This window comes from Phocoena phocoena, chromosome 9 (genome assembly GCF_963924675.1).
Source record: "Phocoena phocoena chromosome 9, mPhoPho1.1, whole genome shotgun sequence".
In the NCBI taxonomy this organism is placed as follows: Eukaryota; Metazoa; Chordata; class Mammalia; order Artiodactyla; family Phocoenidae; genus Phocoena; species Phocoena phocoena.
Window position 1 is genome coordinate 24,051,534 of NC_089227.1, and position 20,637 is coordinate 24,072,170.

A 20,637-nucleotide genomic window follows, 5' to 3' on the forward strand; every position below is an offset into this window, starting at 1 on the left:
AGAACTAATTTTGGCAAATTTAATTGCAAATGATTCAGCCTCAGCAAATTAGATAAGAAAAAAGACAAACTTTAATTCTGACATGGTGAAGGATGCCTTTTTATGACACAATAAAATTGAAAATAAACAGTACTAGACTAGGTGTTGACAGCTAAACGTTGCTAATGTCCAGAATTTCTCTCTGGGCACAAGGCTTATTGTGGTACAACTTCTAGATTAGGGGTTTTATGATGAGAGATATTTTGGTTGCCAAAAAAATTCAATCTTCTCCCCTATCCACCTTCCCCTGCCACACACACAGTCTAAAGTAAAGTAAATACAGAATAAAGAATAAAAATGGATTGGAGTGGGATCTAGATAGATCACTTGTCTCCTTTCTGCACCCCACTCCAGTAGATATAGGGAGCTAATAGCCTATTCTGATTAGAAAAAATATATTATCTATGTCATAGCAACATACATAGAAACTTACACTTTTTTGTTGTATTGCCCCTTAAGATCATAGTAAGGCTTTAACAGATTTCTAACTGCTCACTTACCAGAACTATCTAATGTCTTCAGATCAACACTGAGCAAGGGCTATTATATCCCTCAGGATTAAAAAAAAAGAAGAAGAAAGGAAGAAAAGAAAAAGTAAATTGATTTGATCAGAGTTGGACATGAATGTTTGAGATCAAAGCCTTCAATAATTCTTTCAGGATGGAAATACTAGAGGCTGAATTATTTGACTGAATTCAACTTTGATGTACTATGCTAACTGAAAAATGTTTATTCTCCTTTACTTTTACTAAAATAATCAATACCGTAAGCCACTGGTTCATATATTTCAAGAGGTCAGGAATTCCCTGTGGTTTTTAAAATAAGTTTGAATAATTGTTTCTTAATAATGTCTAACTTGAAGACAGATATATCTCCTTCAAGTTAGGTACAATAAGCAAGTATAGGTTTACTTTGAAATAAGAGTGGTCTTAGAGACATAGAATTTGATATTCTTGGAGACTCCATAAACAAGGGCTATGATAGAAGAAGAGAAACTAAAATGTTATATTGATAAAATAAGACAGTTGAGAGATATATTGAGTACAATATTTTTTACTGGTTTTGCTCAATGTGTAAAGCTTATATATGGCTTCAGACTTTATGCTCAACTAGCTGTATTCCCCATACAGAGGAAAGTATTTTCTAAATTACTTTCCATCTTATATAATTTTGGGATATTTTTAAACTAATATTTTAACAGTTATCTATATATAAGTACTTTACATAGAATACTTTTAATTCTCCCAATGAAATTATAACATAGATATTATTTATTATTTAAAGATAAGAAAACTGAGACTCAGAGAATATACATTGAAAGGGAGGTACCTGACTAGTGAGAGAGTAAATTGTCTAATCCTAATCTTGTTAATCGAAAGCCTTTTATGCCATGCTGCCTTTCAAGAAGACACGTTTCAGTGAATATGCTTATGAAATTAATATAATTTATCAACAAAGATGGAGCCGGAGCAAAAGAAAGAAAGAGAGGGAGGAAGGGAGGAAGGAAGGTAGAGTGAAAGGTGGGGAGAGGGAGAGGGAGAAGGGGAGAGAGAGAGAGAGAGAGAGAGAGAGAGAGGAAGGAAGGAAGGGAGGAAGGGAGGGAGGGACGGAGGAAAGAAAAATAATTTCTATAGGAAAAGGAATAAATTCTTGTTAGTTTGAGATAGAAAGCTCATATATATATAAGCTTTTTATATGCATATAAAGGAGGGGGAGTAACCAATCAAACAGGCAAACAGCATCAGCATATCAAAAATTCATATTTTTATTAGAGGAAAGAGTAGGGATCCAATAAAGACCCGCTAAATTTGTTTTAAAATTGAACTACTGGTGTGTGTTCAATACACTGGTGTCACTTTTTTTTTTAATGGTATTTCTATTTTAACTCTTCTAACTTTCTGGATTAAGAGTAGAAACCAAACTAGAGTTTGCTTCCAGAAATAGCAATGGAATGGACAGTTGCAAAATTTTGGTGCTATCAGCAGAGAACATACCAAAAATCACATGGATAAGAATAAAATTGTTTGGATGAGTTTTTGACCAATGTGGAAAGTGCAGGATGTTAAAAAATAACTAAGAAACGTTTTAATTTTGTTATGGGAAGTAGAGTGGTAAATTTTTAATTAAAATATTTCTTCACACTCCTAATTATTCATAATATTCCTAAGCATTCATAATAAAAGGAAAAATATACCATGTTGTCATCTTACCTTACCAGTCAGTCTTAATGCATATTTTAACACAGTGAAAAACAACCCTCTTTTTCATGAGATTTAATGTTAATATAAAGTAATATTTTGAATGATAAGCTAGAAGGTAGACCCAAGTAGTTTAAAGAGTTAATGGACTTTGTTTTTCATTTAAAATTTGAAACAAAAATCGTTTGTGTAATGTAACAAAATTAAAGACGTTAACTTCTAAACTATTAAGGTGTTTTTTTGTTTTGTTTTTTGTGGTACGTGGGCCCCTCACTGTTGTGGCCTCTCCCGTTGCGGAGCGCAGGCTCTGGACGCGCAGGCTCAGTGGCCATGGCTCACGGCCCAGCCGCTCCGCGGCATGGGGGATCTTCCCAGACCGGGGCACGAACCCGTGTCCCCTTCATCAGCAGGCGGACTCTCAAACACTGTGCCACCAGGGAAGCCCCTATTAAGGTGTTTTGAGTATCAAATGTGTATGAAGAATTTTTAGGAAGTATTCAGCATTGCTTTTTAAAAAAATGTTAGGTAATGTAGTTTTCCTTATTTTCCCAATTGATAAAAAAGCATCAGAGAATTCAGTGACTAATTCTCCATAGTAAACTGTCTAAGGTTTAAGTTATCTTTTTTGTGTTGTACATATTCTTAGGAACTGTTTCTTTCCTGCTGCCACCTAAGTCATTATTTGACTTTTATGACATATGTGCGTGTATGTGCATTTATGTGTGTTTATGCTTTATATATATAATAATAGTTTGTGTCTGCAAAAGTATATTTAGGAAAACTTTCAGACTGTAACAATATAATCCCAACGTCATATTCTTCACTTTCCAGAAATTCTACTCACTAAATGATAAGCTTTTCAGAAGTATTTTGTGAAGTGGCAAGAAGCCAGCAGCTATATATACATATATATATATCTCAAGATTTATGATAGAAATGATAAAGTTAATCATGTGAGACTTTGTTACGTCAGATCCTTAGATATTTAGAAGTATATACATTATTGATTTAAAATCACTTTCTTTACAGATAATTTCTTAATATGGAATTATTCCATATTTCAATATGAAAATATTGAAATTCATATTGAATTTTCATATGAAAATTTTCATATGAAAATAATTTCAAATATGAAATTATTTCAATATGAAATAATTATTTCTAAGCAGACAGTTGCTAACGGTCTCTACCAAAATGATAAAAGAGAGCTGATATATGGGATAATATATTTGATAGGAACAAAGGTAAAAAAATACAACTACATAATAAAAGCCAAATAAAAATTTTTGCATTTTAAGTATTTTTTAAACTATTTTTAAGCATTTTACATTTTACATTTACGTTTTTAAACTATTTTACAGCATTATGAAAAATTTTAAAGTTCAAAGCTATACTATATTCCTAATGTTTTTCATTGTAATAAAATTAATACATATCCTTTTTGTCATATTGGCTAATCAGAAGTCTATATTAAACTTTCCAGAGAAAATTTTACCTAAGAGGTTGTGAATGTGGCATTTCCAAAGAGCAGACCAGTTGTTTCCATTTATTTTTATATGCAACCCATATTTGTGACTTGAAGTCATTCAATTTTAGAATTTACTGTGTACATTTTCAATTCCTGGCTACCTCACCATATTTAATCATGATTTAGTTTTTTTTTATTTTTTTTGCCCCGGACGCGCAGGCTCAGCGGCCATGGCTCACGGGCCCAGCCGCTCCGCGGCATGTGGGATCCTCCCAGACCGCGGCACGAACCCGAGTCCCCTGCATCGCAGGCGGACTCTCAACCACTGCGCCACCAGGGAAGCCCCATGATTTAGTTTTTAATTATCATAGAAAATGTAAAAAAAACAATTATACAGATGTGGTTGGTTTGTGTAAATTTCTCTAAGACAAGCAAAGAATTCTCAGATTTATTTTGACTTGCTTTATCCATTCATTCTTTAATTCATTCATCAAACCTACAGCAAATATTTATTGAACAAACTATGTAGAAGTTCTGAAAAGAATTTCAATTAGAATTTGCTTTTTGTTTTTTTTAAATTGATTTTTTACTTTAATCAGCTAAATCACTAATTTTTGACTATGTAAATTCTCAAATTAATTTATGTACTTAAACATGATGAATCAGGGAGCTTGTCGAGAAGTGACTGTCACATTTATATTTAGGGATATGATTTTTCTTTTTAAAAAGCTATTGCTATTTTTAGTTACTTTGAAAACTGAGAAGAGTGCTAATACACTTTTTATTTAAATTTGGTTTTTTGTTTGATCTCTTTCCTTTCTTAGACATTATATTAAATTCTGTACTATATTTTTTATAAGCCAGGATATACTTACCATGACAAATATATATTAAAATTTCATTTTACAATTCCCACCCTCAACAGAATCTTCATTTAAAGCCCTCTGTGTAGAAGTCTAGGAGCAGACAGAATAGTGACCAAGCCCATGTACTGAGAGATTAGATTTCATTATTAGTATGTCTGAACTTTATTATCTTAAACAGTCTAACAATCTATGAAGTCACTTGTATTCTTTTTGATTTTAATTTGTAGTGTTATCCAAAATTAGGAAAATAATTTTGTTTTTACTTTGGAGTCTAATTTCTTGATAATTTCTTTGTATAAAATGTCAAGGAAAGAAATATTGGAAGTTGCAACAGGTCATACTGTCTCATGAAGAAACAGGTTAAGTGCAATGAAATCTTTTTATTAGCAAATGTAGGAGCAAATGTGCTTCAGAATTAATGCTATGGAAGTAGAGCCAAAAGCATACTTCAATTTCCTCCTTATCTTTTCCTTTGATCATTGCCCAAGATAATATCAGAAGTAACTACTATGTGAAAAATAATTTGACACCTTACTGCCTCTTGGAATTAGTAGTATCCTATTAACCTTACTCTAAAACATTTTCCATGTAACTTATTTACTAACAATTTATTTTTTTGGTCTCAAACAGTCACTCTATTAAGGAAAACCTGTCTGTTTTATCAAAGGAGTAGAGTAAATTTCTCAAAGGCCCGTGGCAAAAACCTCTTTTACAATTTGGTCACTAGCTCTGATTCCTTCATGAAAAGTCACATTTGTTTTAGCCTTTAAAAATAAAGAAAGCAAGGAAAAGCAAAAACTGAGGTAAAGAGGAAGGGTAAGATGAGGAGGAAAAAAAGTCCAAAGCTTATATTATCTTAGTCTACTACCATGATTTACTTCTTATTTCAAAAAGAGTTTACCTGGTAAACTATCTAGTAGCATGCATACATGCATGCATGTATACATACAAACAGACAAACAAATGGTTTGAACAACAAACATTTCACAATAAGAAATAGGAAGAAGATGTTTAGAATCACAGTAAATCCTTGTGTAATAAGTAAAAACTTCTTATCCTCCAGTCAAACCAACTCAAAAGTTAGAAAAACGGCCAAAATCACTGAAAGATGTGAGAATTTTGTCCTTTTTTTCAGAAACTAAAATATGTAGTTTTCATCCAAATATAAAATAATAATAATCTCCTCCATTTTAAAGTGAACTTTAAAAATTACACTAATTTGAGAGTTTAATTACTATGATTATGATAAAAGCTATACAGTTTAAATAATTGTCTCATATTTCTACTTTAGGCTTCTAGATTGATCTTGACTTTCTACACATCTTATTTGGAAAAGTGTGAACTTTTCCCTGTAGCATGTATGTTGCCTCATTCTGTACTGTGCTTGTTTTTTTGTACTTTTCTCATTATAGATTTAACATACTATGGCCTGTTGCCTAGGAATTGGTATAACTAATTCAGTGCTCAGAAAGAGTCATGTGCATGGTACCAATTAATATAAATAATATATCGGAGGAATTGACTACATTTAAAGGATGCCTCTACTAAAGCGACTTACTCTAAAGTTGTTTTAATGGATGGATGATGGCACTTGAAATGCTGATCTAAAGAACCTCTTCAGGTGGATCCACCACAAACCCCACTATAATGAAAAAAATGTAAAATAAAACCAAGCCCTTACACTTAATTCAAGCACAGCATTCAAAATGGATTTCATAAACATTATATTACTTAACAATCATTTTAAAGACAGCAAAATAGTGACTCAGAGAGTTTAAGTGACTTGTCCAAAGCAACAGATAATGAAAGATGTAAGTCTGAAATCCATGATTGTTTTTTCATTGAACTCAACAGTTACAAAATAATTGAGCTCATTTTGAAGCAGCAAATCACTTTTTTTTGAAAGGGGGAGTAAGGAGTTAAAGTCCTATTTTTACCTTGTATAAATGTAAATTGCAGTGATGTTTATTAATTCGCCATTCATAAGGAACCTCACAATATTCAGTGCAATTATCTGCTATGAGCATATAAGTCAAAGTTTCTCAGTTATGGTGGTAGATTCATTTTCGATCCTCTTACTCTGTAGCAGACATTTTGATCAATCAATAAAGCATTTGACACCAATTCTTTGCCCAAACACATTTACACAATCATAAACTCTTAAAGATATCCTTGTGAATTAGCTCAAGGATTTATCATTTGATAAAGGGCCAATCTTTTACTTCTTGACTTTGCTATTTCCCGTCTAGACAACTACAGAATGGTATTTTGGTGGATAACTGTGCAGTTCTTTCAATTTTGTTTTCAAACTTTACAAAATGATGCAGTTGCTTTTCAGCACCATTAACTTTCTGGAGTAAAAGTTTTCTCTAATGATTACAAATATCCATGAGGCAGTCTTAGTCATTCTTTTCCCTGACCCCTATCCCTAGCTCCCTTATCCTTCTCTGCCAGGATATGTCACTATATATTTTAGATTCTTTCCATAATTTACACTAAGTTTTTGGTGATATGTGTATTAAGGAGCAAACAGATTAGTGTTAAATATCTGAAACCAGAATATTTGTGGGGGGTTTATCATATTTTCTCCAGTGATATAAAAATTGTCACATCCTCTAATTCTATTAAATCCTCTAATCCTATGAAATAATACATTATACTAGATGTTTGTGCTCCCTTTTAAAAAGATTTAAAAGTGTAGTAGTATATTCATATGAAAGAACTTTTTAGAAAATTAGATCATAGTAACGTTAAAAAAATACTTCATTGTACTAAAAAGTCAGGAATGGTCTGATACCGTTATAAGAATTAATAACACGGACCAGGAAAGAGTAATTTCCTAGATTTGGGTGGTGTCAGAGCATAACTCTAGATAGAAGTTGGTTATCTACTTGTAAAATACTTCATTTTAGAGCTGTATAAATTTAGATATATTAGGAAGGAGCAATGATGTTTAAATACATGGATAGTTTTGAATATATGAATAGCTTCTTGGGGGGCATATCTATCATGCTCCTCACAGAGATATTTAAGATTTGTTCTATTCAGTTCTACCTTGGCTACTTATAAGTAAATGAAACGTATATTTCTGATATGGACTGGTTAAACATTCTTTCTTTATAGTTAAACTTGATTTTAGTACTATAGTAAGAGAATTTAATTTCTCTTATGAGAACTCTGTCATGTATACAGATTTTTTCTCAAAGTCTTATATTATAAAAGAATATCAAAGAAAAAACATGTAAGATTTTAATAAAACTTTATATAAAATGTTGGTTGCTTTAGCATAAATGTTATCTGATGATAAAATATTAATACTCCATTCTAGCCGGCCTGAAAATAGATTAAAATGCAATTAAAAGAGAACTGTGAATATTTTTTTTTTTGGAATGGCAACTGCCCCATGAACTGACTGTCCCACAGTTCTGTATTGTAATGTTTGCTAAAGCAACTACTTTGGATGGTATTACTCATGTTATCTACGGAATGCTAATTATGTTTTTTTTAATAATCAATTTTATTTATGTATTTATTTTTGGTTGCGTTGGGTCGTCATTGTTGTGTGCAGGCTTTCTCTAGTTGCTTCGAGTGGGAGCTACTCACTGCAGTAGCTTCTCTTGTTGCAGAGCTGGGGTCCAGGCACGCGGGCTTCAGTAGTTGTGGCGCGTGGGCTTAGTTGCTCCATGGCATGTGGGACCAGGGCTCAAACCTGTGTCCCCTGCATTGGCAGGCGGATTCTTAACCACTGCGCCACCAGGGAAGTCCCACTAATTACGTTTTAAAGAGGAAATCAATTAAATGTAGTTTATACATCATTATTCTCATTTTGTATTTTATTTTAAAAATTAAGTGTACATAATTCAGGTTTTGCTAGTATTACCTATTTTTAAAAATATATATTTTGGGGCTTCCCTGGTGGCACAGTGGTTGAGAGTCCGCCTGCTGATGCAGGGGACACAGGTTCGTGCCCCAGTCCGGGAAGATCCCACATGCCGTGGAGCGGCTGGGCCCGTGAGCCATGGCCGCTGAGCCTGCACATCCTGTGCTCCGCAATGGGACAGGCCACAACAGTGAGAGGCCCGCGTACTGCAAAAAAAAAAAAAAATATATATATATGTATATATAAATTTTTTTTGACACTAATAACTAAACTGATTTTGAATTGCAATTAAAATAGATTATAAATAATATATATGTATGTATATATGTGTGTATATATATAAATTTACTACTTCCTAAAACATTACCTCATAAGGCTCTAATTAAATTAATTAAATGGGAAACGTATATATTTGTATTTGATTATACAGATAAGTGTTAAGCCCAACTTTCTAGGACATTAAAAATGTAACCTTTGAATAGTGTATTTCCATGGGATAAATTAAAATCTTTGGCAATTTTTCAAAATAGAATTTTAAAATGAAGAGACATTTCTCATTTTCAGATAGCTGTGTTAATATTTCCCATTTTTAAGAAAATCAGTTTGATTGAGTCTCTGACATACATCCTTTTAATGAGGAAATAAGAGCCTCCACATTATAAATAGAGATTCTAGTTACATCCAAGTTGGACTTACTAAATTAGCAAACACAATTCACTCATGTCCATAATATATAAAAGACTAGAAACTTGAACTAATGACTAACAGAAGCAGTGAGTAATCAGCTTAGGCAAAGTGCTGTGATATTTTCCTTTCTTCCTGTGGCTACAATCTCAATACAAATGAGAAGTCCTCCAGAAGGATTTCCTGCTACTTACTCCACTGTTAGAATCTTTCTAAACAGCAGAAATGCACAAGGCCACCTCTGGGGCTACTAGACCAGAGCATATTGAGATAAATTTTGAGCAAGCTTGACATGCATCTCCATAGTCTGGGGAATATTTATGAACAAAGCATCTGGTGTTAAATATCTTCTGGGTCCACAGGACTGGGTAAGGAGAAAGCAGTACAAGCACCCTGCACCCTCATAAGCAACATCTGGCAAAGATGTAGAGTTACCCATTGGCCTAGTGAAAATGCTGCACAGGTGGCCAGGCTCAAACCATCCTGACAGCACCCTATACAAGAGGGTGCCCTGTTGGGGAAAAGGATTCCAGCAATGTAACTCGATGGAGTGTACTTCCAGAAAGTGGGAAACTGAATGGATCTATGACATATGCAGGTACCCACAGGAGCCTTAGAAGTACCCATTAATACAACCAATGAAAGAATTCACATTTGCCTGACACAGAGAGCTCACATGATAATAAAACCAATCACAGAAGATATCTTCCCATCTTCTCTCAAAATACACTAGAGGAGGAAATGAGACCCAGAAGCAAAGGGTGAGAAGTAGAGAAGAAAGAGAAAAAAAACATGTTTGTCTTCCCACTACGAGTTCCCAAGCCAAGTGAGGTCACAGCTACATTGGTAAGTGGGGAAAAGCTTTCTGTTGTATGTGAGATTTAAGTTTTAAATTAAACCAGACTGGACTTTTTAATACCAAAAGGATTCAATATCTAAAAATGAGACTTCCTCTTACCAAGGAAATAAATATATAGCAAAAGATTCCAACAATTGAACTTTGTAGCAAAAGATTCCAGGCAAACTAGGAAGGGAGTATCAGAAATGTTTTAAAGCACTAGTATGGAGGAGGGGGGAAAAAGCCACTTTCTTATCTGTAACTTCACTGGATCCAATCCTTCTATTAAAGGGGTTAAATGCATGTCACCTCTCCTCCAGAAGCTCACAGTCCAATGAAGAATTAGTTGTGGGGTTGTTTGAATGTAATGCGAGATGTGAAAAGAAGCACATGCATTCATTAACAGGAGGGGCACCCCATCTAGTGAGCTTGTGAAAGACACTGGTACCTTAAATATGAATCTATTAGCTATGTAACACATGTCAGAGATGGAGCAATGGGTTGTAATGAGTATTCTAGCCAGAGGGAGTTCTTTTCAGGAAGATTCCTATGTGAGGGAAAATAGGACATTCTGAGGAATTCAGGCCAGTGTGAATATTCCTCTCTGGAGGAACATCTTCCTCCACCTCAAAATGTTTTGTAGAGAGACGTGTGAGAAACCTAAGTGGGTAAGAAGGACCATTAGAAACTAATTCAAAAGACCTGTTTTATTTTGTTTATTTTTTCATCTCTGCAAAAATATCTGCTAACCACGGATAGAAAAATCAATTAACAGATCTCCGAAGCCCTTCGGCAGAGACCAGCCAAGGCTCAAAAAGAAGGTACAAACCGCAAGTAAAAAGAAACTTGAGGGGCAGCTAAGTAAAAAGTTCACTGGGGCTTCCCTGGTGGCGCGGTGGTTGAGACTCTGCCTGCCAATGCAGGGGACACGGGTTCGCGCCCTGGTCTGGGAGGATCCCACATGCCGCGAAGCAACTGGGCCCGTGAGCCACAACTACTGAGCCTGCGCGTCTGGAGCCTGTGCTCCACAACAAGAGAGGCCGCGACAGTGAGAGGCCCCCGCTTGCCACAATTAGAGAAAGCCCTCGGCACAGAACGAAAACCCAACATGGCCAAAAATAAATAAATAAATTAATTAATTTTAAAAAAAGTTCACTTACTGGATCCAGTGGAAACACCGCATCCTCACTGGCACCATCAGGGAAGTCCAATTGTGTGGGCCAAGCCAGCTCTTCCTTCTCAGGCTCCCCCCGCCAGCACCTTGTCTCTCCCCTTCAGGTGTCGCTCCACCTCTGAGGCGCTATTTTCTCAGGCCGGTGAGGCGGCGGGCAACGAAACTTTCAAGGTGCTCACACCTTAACACTTCCTCTCCAGGCGGGTGTTCGCCAGCACCTGATGGCTCTCCGGGTTGTTCTGGAGCACCTTCTTGGTATGCCTGTAGGCCTTAGCCACTAGCAGTTTTGCTTCATGGTCCATTATCTGCCGGAGGCCCTGACTGAAGGGGCGCCGTTAACTGTGAGGCCCTGTGGTGCCTCGGGGAAGGAGATGGGCTGGATGCTCGGTGCCACACCAAACTGCTTCCCCCCGGAGTGGGCGGTGCGGGTGACCTTCCGCAGGGTGTCCTGTGCCTGGGAAGGGATCTTTTTGAAGGAGATGGTCCCTTACGACATGCGGCCGCCTAGGGCCTTGCACACCCTCTCCACCAGCGGCTCCATGGTGAAGAAGGGATGGTCTCTCACAAGCATCGGAGCCAAGCCCAGTGCGGCGTTTGTCTGTGGCGCGATGGCGCCTTTCACCACAGCCTCCGTGTGCTCGAGCGGCCAAACAAAGCATGGCCTGACTCGTGAAACGCAACCCCCTTCCTGTCATCCTCTGAGAGGATCCTGCTCTTCCGGGCAGCGCGAGAGGGAAAACTCGAGGTTCGCCGCTCGGTCTTCCTGCAGTTCTCGCGAGGCTTCGCTACAGAGCCCGGCTACACCCGCACAGCTGAGCCCTGCCTTCAGCTGACAGGCAACGCAGATGAACTCTGCTGGCCCGGATCAGCGCCGGCCTTTTCAGGTGCCGCTTGAAAACCTCCTGCATTTCCCGCAGCGTGGGAAGGTCGAGAAGGCTTGTGAAGTCGGCCTGGCCTCAGCAGAGCGTTGTCAAAAATGTCAGTTCAGTTGGTGGACGCCAGGACTCTGACGTGGTCGGTGGTGCACGGTTCAGCCATTTTCACAGAAGCTGGTTAAGAGTCCGCCCCGCCTCCGTGTTGCAGGAGCCGGACCTGGTGGTGGGGCGCTTCTTGCCCACGGAGTCAGTCTCCTCAATGTACGCGACTCCCTCCGGAGGAGGGCGTGGGCTTCCTTGAAGAGGCTCCACAAATGCGCAGGGCCGAGACCTCCACAGACTCCGGACCGGCCAGCGCCAAGGAAGGCACAGGCCTCCGTCACTACCACCTTGGCCAGCGGCGTCTTCCCACAGCCCGGGCAAACAGCAGCGCACCTTTCAGAACTTTGGCACTGAGCTGAAGGAAGCACTCCGGGCTCTTCAGGTAATCACAAACCCTTTGCATTTCCACCAAGTCTTTTGAGGCTGACTCGTTTCCGCACCTTGTTGTCCACCATCATGAAACGAGACATTTTAAGCTGATTAAAAACACTGAATCCTGCTTCCCTCCCCGTCTCTGCAGTCAAATGGAAACAATGCACGGCCAAGCCCAGCGCTGATTTCCCCAAGGCGGAGGGAACATTTCCTAAAAAGCTGTAGGAAACTGGGGGTCAGGGCCTTGCCTTCCGTATTCAGCTTCTCTTCAGCCTCCAGAGTTTCTCTTTTAAACCGTTCATATCTGCGCCTGCATTCAGTACACCCAGGCCAGCCGAGGACGCCGAACACTACAGCTCCGGGTGCAGGCCGACTCCCACCACATCCTCCCGGCCACCAGGTGGACCTGTGGGGCCTCGCCCGTGGCCAGCGCCTCGTAGACAAAGTCGGTCCCGGAATGTTGGCCCCGCAGGGGCTGAGTGCAGCGGCTGCGCCGCCACAGCGACGAGGACAAGGTACAGGTGGTTCTCCCTCCCCTTGCGCCTCCTCTTCCTCTCCTTCGTCTTCAGGGCTCCTCCTCTTGGATTTAGCAGTGGCCTTAGTTTCTGCTTCATCCTTGAGGTGTTAAGTTAGTAAGTACCATCTAAAAGTTTGTAGAGTCTGACTGGATTCTGGATCAGGTGCTGTGTCAGCAACCATCCGCATATCCCGTCAGGGGTCAGCGTGAGCTGACGCACTTGCCAGCTCTGCGGGGGCTCGGCCTCCAACGCGGGGGAGACCCGCCGAGGCCTGTGAAGCACGTTTGTCTCCTCACCGACCCGCTCAGCCACCTGGGCCCGCTGCCCTGGCTGAGGGCACACTCCCCCTCCCCCACCCCACCCGCGCCCGCCTTTTTCTGTTGTTGTTTGGACTTTAACCACTTCACCTTTGAAGGGGAAGCTATTTTGCATGGGAATTATGTTCCATCAGGCTTCTCCCTTAGAGCACTCCTCAAAACATCATAAAATGTGGTATACTTGTTGTTCTAATGAATCTTCAAGCCTTACTACCTTTCCAACCAAATAGTTGTCTCTGAGCTTGCCTCTTAGAGAAATTCTGGAGCCACTCTGTAAATATCAATATTATCAACCTTCAAATTGTATATACATATAGATGTAGAGTATACTAGTACAAATTTCATTTCATTGACTCCTACTGGTTTTGCATTTTTTTGAAGATTATTTCTTAGTTTCATTTTGTTTTAATGGAAGTACAGTGCAATGAAAACAACTTGATAAACTTGTAGAAATTATTTAAATTAATAAAAGCCCGTTACATGTTTACTAAGAGACCCAAACACTAGATGTTCAGACTTCCTATTTCTATGTAAGATGTTGATTAATAGCAGCTACTGCTTTTGCATCCATCCCAAAGCTTATGAATAACAAGCCTTTTACCTCATTTTGTTTAGCATATGATGCATGGCTTTTGACTCTAGTCTAGGGATTTATTTGACTCACATTGTACAAGTTTTAGAAACACTACTGAAGATTTAGATTGAGTGAATACCCAAGGGCCTAGGTAAACCACTATCTAGATTGAGTTGTTATTTAAGTACTATTTAACAAAATTACATTTGCATCACCTGGGAATATTTTGAAGTGGCAATTTGATGTAGAGGACAGCTACTGTAAGGCTACTCACTTTAATTTATTCAAAGGGAAATCAAGTCATAAGAGGAAAAAGTCTCTATATTAAGATAACCATCGCTGCTAACTGGTGATACATGGACGTTCTTTCCTAGGCAGGGTTATTGATTTGGAAAGGACAGTTCTTTTGTTGCTGTATAAGAAAATGAAACTATCAGGGTTATATGTGTGTTTTTACCACATTTGTAAATTCCGTAAGAAAGGATTGGGCCATTGCATTTTATTCAGAGGTAAAAAGAGAAGGTAAATTTTTCTGCAGAGTATACATGTTTTATCCCAAATTATACTTTCAAAGTATGTACAGATTCTTAAATACTAACTGTGATCAGGTCATTATCTAATTACTAGCAGTTTTAATTTTTAAAAATATAATTACCTCATTTGATGGTTATAATATTAACTTTTCATTTAAGCTGTCACATAGTGGGGAAATGCTGAACAGGATGTGTTTTTCTCTTGGAACACTCTAGGAATGATCTGCTTGTCCCTTTTTATAACTGTTCTTTTGCAAAGACTGATTAGAATAAAAAAAATACATATTTTACCTGTTGAAAAAAATGGCCGACTATGCTAGTCACATTTAAATATAATTTGCCATTAAAAGAAAGCATTTTGTAATCCCAGATTATTGGGGAAAATGTTTAAATAAATTTATAAAAATTTACACTTAAGAAAGACTCAATTCCTAGAATATCATTCATGAAATCTTCAGTAAAACAGCTAATGGCTTTATCATAAATACATTAATAATCTGTACCCAGTAACTACCCATGGTGAATGTTAGACATTCTAGTAGAAAACATGAATAATATGAAACACTGATTTCAAATTTCCAAAGGTCTAAGAATGAATAGTGTTAGTGTTTCTTTGAGAATTTTTAAAAATAAGTTCTTCTCTGGCTGCAAGCATCAAATAAAATTGTATATAAGATTGTACAAAATAATAAGATTAAAATATCTAGTATGTAGTTTTCCTACTCTTAAAGATATTCTTAATTTTTTAATTGCCAGTTCTGCTTAGTTGTTGATTTTTTAAACATGAATATTTTTTAGTAATATTAACTTGACATCTCATAGGCTTATTATTTAAAATACATTTTTTCCCCTAGATTTATAACATGAACAACTTCAGAAAATAAGTAAAATGCATGTTTTATAATAGAATGTATTTCAAGTTGTAGCTTCTTGTAGTGGAGAAAGAGTGCATACTGTTTTCTATAATGGTTGTACCAGTTTACATCCCCACCAGTGGTCTACAAGTGTTCCATTTCTCCACACTTTAGGTACATAGACTTATGATCTCAAATTTCCAATACCTTATAGTATCTCTATCTATACTATTTTTAGACCCCTCCTTAGTTTTATATTTTCATCCTCTCTTCAAATTGTATTTTTCCAGTGAACTTTTGTAATCCTTTCATTTATTCCCATCCTTTTCCCTTATACCATAGATTTTCACATCTCCCATTTGGAATTAACCATTTCCATTTTTTTTCCCAGTTAAGTATACTGTTTGTGGTTCCAGTGTTTTTTTCAACAAATGTGTTAAAGTGAATATAAAAATCCATATGTTCAAGTTGCTCTTATTTTAGTCTCAATGGATTTGGGGAATTTTTTTAGTAACAAAACCATAATTTTTATAATCAAACATGACATTTCTAATTAATGAAGTGTCTGAAATGAGCAGTTTGTTTAAAGGAGTTTGTCCTAGGCCTTTTTGTTTTCTGATTTATTTTATTGCAGTATAGTTGATTTACAACATCCTATGTCTGTTTTGATAATATTACTAACTTTTAAAATTTCCTTATATAGGTGAAACAGGAATAGAACTACCATAAGTTAATATCATTCTGTATCATGAATATCTGACTAATTTCTTACATATATTTTCTGGATCAATTTAAGGACCACCTGAGATTGATTAAAAATATATTTTTACATGTAAAAAGGGGCAGATCAAAAATCTTATCTTACTAGTACATTATTACTTTTATTTCTGTTTTGCGTAAATATAATAGTATCTTAATTCATTTGTTCAGTCTCTGATTTCCTCCTAATGGTGAAAGGAGCCATGCTCTGGTGCGTCAGTAATATATACAAGTTTAGCAGAGATATGTATTTCTAGGAACTATGTATGACAGGACATGCCAAGTAATTTGGCAAGGGTGGCTACTGGGCCTTACAGTGTAGATCTGGAAAGTTTATTTCTTTAGGATGATAAAAAGAGCAAACCAAAATGAGAGGCTGTGGAAGAGGAATTTAGAGCAATAGTATGGATTGAGCATCTACTCTGTGTAAAGGACTTCCTAGTTTTTGTGGAGGAGGGCACCAAAAAAAAAATAAGATTGCTTCTTCCATCTTGAAAGTGATCTAGAGCTGCTTGAGAATAAGAAGCAACGGTAAAAGGGAAAACATCAACAACATAAATTACGCTTTCTTAAGTGCTCTCTTCTTTCAGATGCAATTCCTATAATGGCAACAAATGACTTGCCAATAATACAATGAAAGAAGCATCAAAAGTCACTCTACTAACTATTCATCCTCAGTCTCTCTTTCCAAAAAGAGAGGGCTGCTCTTCTGTAGGATCTAGAGTTTAAAACTATGTCCCTAAATTTGAGTATTGCCAGGTATTCTCATTCTGGTTTTTCCTCCAACAATATAGACAGTTAAAATGTATTTCTAGAAAAAGCTGGTCAGGGATTCACATAGATGTACTTTAAGAAAAAGTACTATTTTGGAGACCATTAAAGGTGTGAATCAGCAATGGAGATATAAAAAGTTGGAATTATTTTAAATGTGATAAATTACTTTAAATGTTCTTTAGGCATTTTAGTGAAATTTTACTTACACAGTTACGGGATGAAAGGGTTGATATATCAACATAAATAACACACATTCTTTGTTCTTAAGTAGCTAACAGTCTAGTAAGAAAGACACCTACATTGCTAAATATAATGCACATGTGATGCGTTCAGTTGTAGTGGCCACGCCATTAAGTCTAGTGGAGTGCAGGAGAAAGATTCCTAGTGGATGACACATTTGTCTTAGAGTTACTTGAATTTCATACAGGGTGTGCGGTGTGTGTGTGGCAGTAAGAAAGATAACCCAAAACTCAAGAGAAGATGGTAAGAATGAATGTAAAGTATGATAGCCCATAGTCAGGAAGGCGCCTTTAAAGGATACTGCACATGAAAATAATGTGAACTCATTATTTGAACTCTTGATGTGTTTCCAAATTATTAGAGCAAGGTCCTTTTAAGTTACTTAAGGAAAATTGAAATCTAACTTTTGAGTGTCTCATTGTAGCGTGCTCTCCACCATTCTGTATTCCCCAGACCCATGTGATTTCTCAGATCTTAGAGGCGAATGTCACAGTTATTTTGTTCTCATTTATGTAAACTATGTTAACCACACAGCAATGCATATTTATACTAGTCTGTTTCCTGCCACACAAATCCGCTCTGTTCTCTTTCCTCTACCCCCACTGCTGACATACAGATGTACATGGCTACACACACGCATATACACTAAAGAAAGATTTATGTTTCTGCTTGATGACTAGCTATTAAATACCGCCTTTGGTTATGGGAAGATCACTAAAACATACACGGGTAGAACACATTTATATAAAGAGAAGCAATATCAAGTTCAGGAAGTAAATGCTAGAAACTAGCCATCAAATAGGATTAGCTTAGCTTCACTAGAGATTTTTCCTTCATATATTAAGCTTTCTTTGCTTCTGTGAAGATTATTATTTTGCACTCCAAAAATCCAGAGCTAACTGAGCAAAATAACCTCCTTGTCTAGACATTGCCTAATAGACCATGGGGAAGGGGGTGGGAGGATGTGGAAGGTTTACAACAGGAGAAATATCAGTACAATCAGTTAAATATCTGCATGATGTGATGTTTTCAGAATAAAAGTATTGCTTGGACTTGACATGTACTTCTTATGGAAGAGGATTGATTGACTAGAAAGAGTATATTCAAAACAGAGCACATGGCACTTAGAAAACTTTATTTATGAAAGTAGTGCCTTCTTAATTTTGGAGATTTAGTATGATTAAGTAAGCAGTAGGCACATAAGATAGTGGGTTTACAGAAAAGAAAAAAGAAAACAGGCACTGCCTTGCTCTGTTATTATATGTGCACACCAAGTAGAATAGAATACAATTTGCAAGGGTGACAGAGGTTCACCAAAACTACTTAATTTTCTTGTCCGTGTTGTTCCAAAACTCTTAATGTGATCAAAAGGATTTTGTGAATACGGCAGGACTTGTATATACCTCATTGGATTTTAAATTCCCATGGCAAGCCCCTTTGTTCTCTTAGAGTGTCCCTGCCCTTGACAAACATAACATAAGACTATAACTACTTTCATATTTTGTGCATTTTCCACACTTTTTGTCATCTCTATGACAGAAAAGTGTATAATAATTAACGCATGGATAGGCATAGCGTCCCCTCTCTGATTTCAACACAGGAGAATTGTCTAATAGATTAACTGGAGGACTTTTGTCCTGGAAAACTCTGGTTAAAAAGTGAGGTGTAGTAGTGTGAGAAACAAAGACTTCATGTTTAAAATACATGGTAAAGTACAGATAAAAGAATATAACCTAAAAGAGAGGGAAAGAAGAGTGAGACAGGAAATAATGGATGGAGACAGGAGAGTTTGGAGAGTGGATGAAGAATTAATTGGGAGGTGATGACAGTTGTTTCTCGCTCTCTCTCTCCTACTCTGTGTGTTTGTGTATATGAACGTAAGAAAGAGAAAGTAGACTTTTAAGAAAGTTGTTATGCTGAGTATTATCCCCTTTGGCATTTTTGAGAAAATTCATAAGGGTAACTGATTCTATGTTGGCTACATCAGTAAATACTGTATTTGAGTCTTGTGAAAGATTTTTACCAGATAAAATCATTGCTCTCATACAAATATGAAATGAACATGTACCAAATACTTTATTTAACTCATTTATTAATAAGGGATGTGTAAGATGTTACAAAGGGTAGTTCAAAGGAGAATCAAAGTACTACACATATAGGTAAAGCAAGAATGCCAAAATGAATTTACAAATAGATGCAAAATTGGCTTTTTTCCACAAGAAGGAAGGGAAGTCAATTGTCCTGTCACTTGATAATTCATTTGCATATGGAAAATAATAATATGCAGTGCTATGAATTGGTGAAGATAACCTGGAGGGCCAAGTTAGGACATCTGCTACTCATTTTTGCCCATTTTAAAGTCTTTTACAATTTTTCCTGGCTGTATGTACCAGGTTCATATTGTATTTAAAATTAGAATTTAGGAACCGTGTTTTAAAAATGCCATACACCTATAAATTGAGGAGAAAATGAGAGAAAAGCCATTTTCATTTTGCAGTGGTTGTCCGGTATAATGACTCCTCAGGTCCCGCCAGTTTTCTAACTTTCCATCTAATAAATGCTTTAATTATTATACTGAAAACTCACATTGGTAAATCTTCCACTTCCCATATTTACCACATCAACACTCTCTTTATCTTCCCAAAGGATAAGTGAAATATCATGTGCATGATCTGTTGTTCTTGTCCCATTGGAATAGTGATAGAAGTGAGAAAAACAATCCTGATAAAGTAAGAATAAGGAGCATTAATTATAGGGGTTTAGAGTTAATTTGTTTAAAGTGAAGTTCTCACTTCCAGATCATCACTTTCAAAGTATTAGAAAAGCCATATTAATTTGCCTAATGAATGGGTATTGAGCACTAAATGCTAAATAAAAATATAAGTAATCTTAGCACTTGGAGGGCCACTAAGTTAAAACTATACAATTGATATTCTTCTTTTCTGGGAAACCCTTTAGCAAATTGGAATTAATCATTAATTTGAAAGATAGGTGATAGTTAAAAGTGTTTTACAAATTCATAAGTATCATACTATAAATATATTTGTGGTGCTATGCCAGTATTTACTGATTTTCAATTTTGATACATGGGACTTGCAATTTAAAGTATTTTAATTAAAGGTAAATTGCGGTTATACCTAAGAAAAGGGAAAGACAAAATTTTTAACATTGTCTGGTTAAAGGCTCAGTCTTTTAACATAAAAGCCAATCTAAACATGTACAACACCATATAAGAATGGGTTACCAGACTGTTTCTGGTTTGCTTCATCTATGTTAATAACACTTTGAGCTCAAGTATGATGTATATCCCTATTAAAGTGATGTAAATATAGGAAGTTTAGTCTGAGAATTGCTTGCGTAATTTTTCTTGTTTTGTATTTTGCTAGTACCTAGAAAATGAGATTAGTCACTTCAAAATAGTTTTGTCATTTCCTAGGCTATTTACTGTGTGTAGATATTAAGCTTTGATTTAGCGTTTGTACCAAATAAATCACTGAGTCGATAGGAACAAATTTCAGAAAATGACTTAGTACATTTAACAAAACCAAAAAATAATTTGAAGTGTTCATTTT

The 20,637-nt window shown here is 36.5% G+C and overlaps 1 pseudogene; it reads right to left on the reverse strand.

Annotated features, from left to right (window-relative positions):
• Positions 1 to 11,247: 11,247 nt before the first annotated feature.
• Positions 11,248 to 12,594, reverse strand: LOC136127885 (mitochondrial inner membrane m-AAA protease component paraplegin-like; annotated as a pseudogene).
• Between the last annotated feature and the right edge of the window lie 8,043 nt (positions 12,595 to 20,637).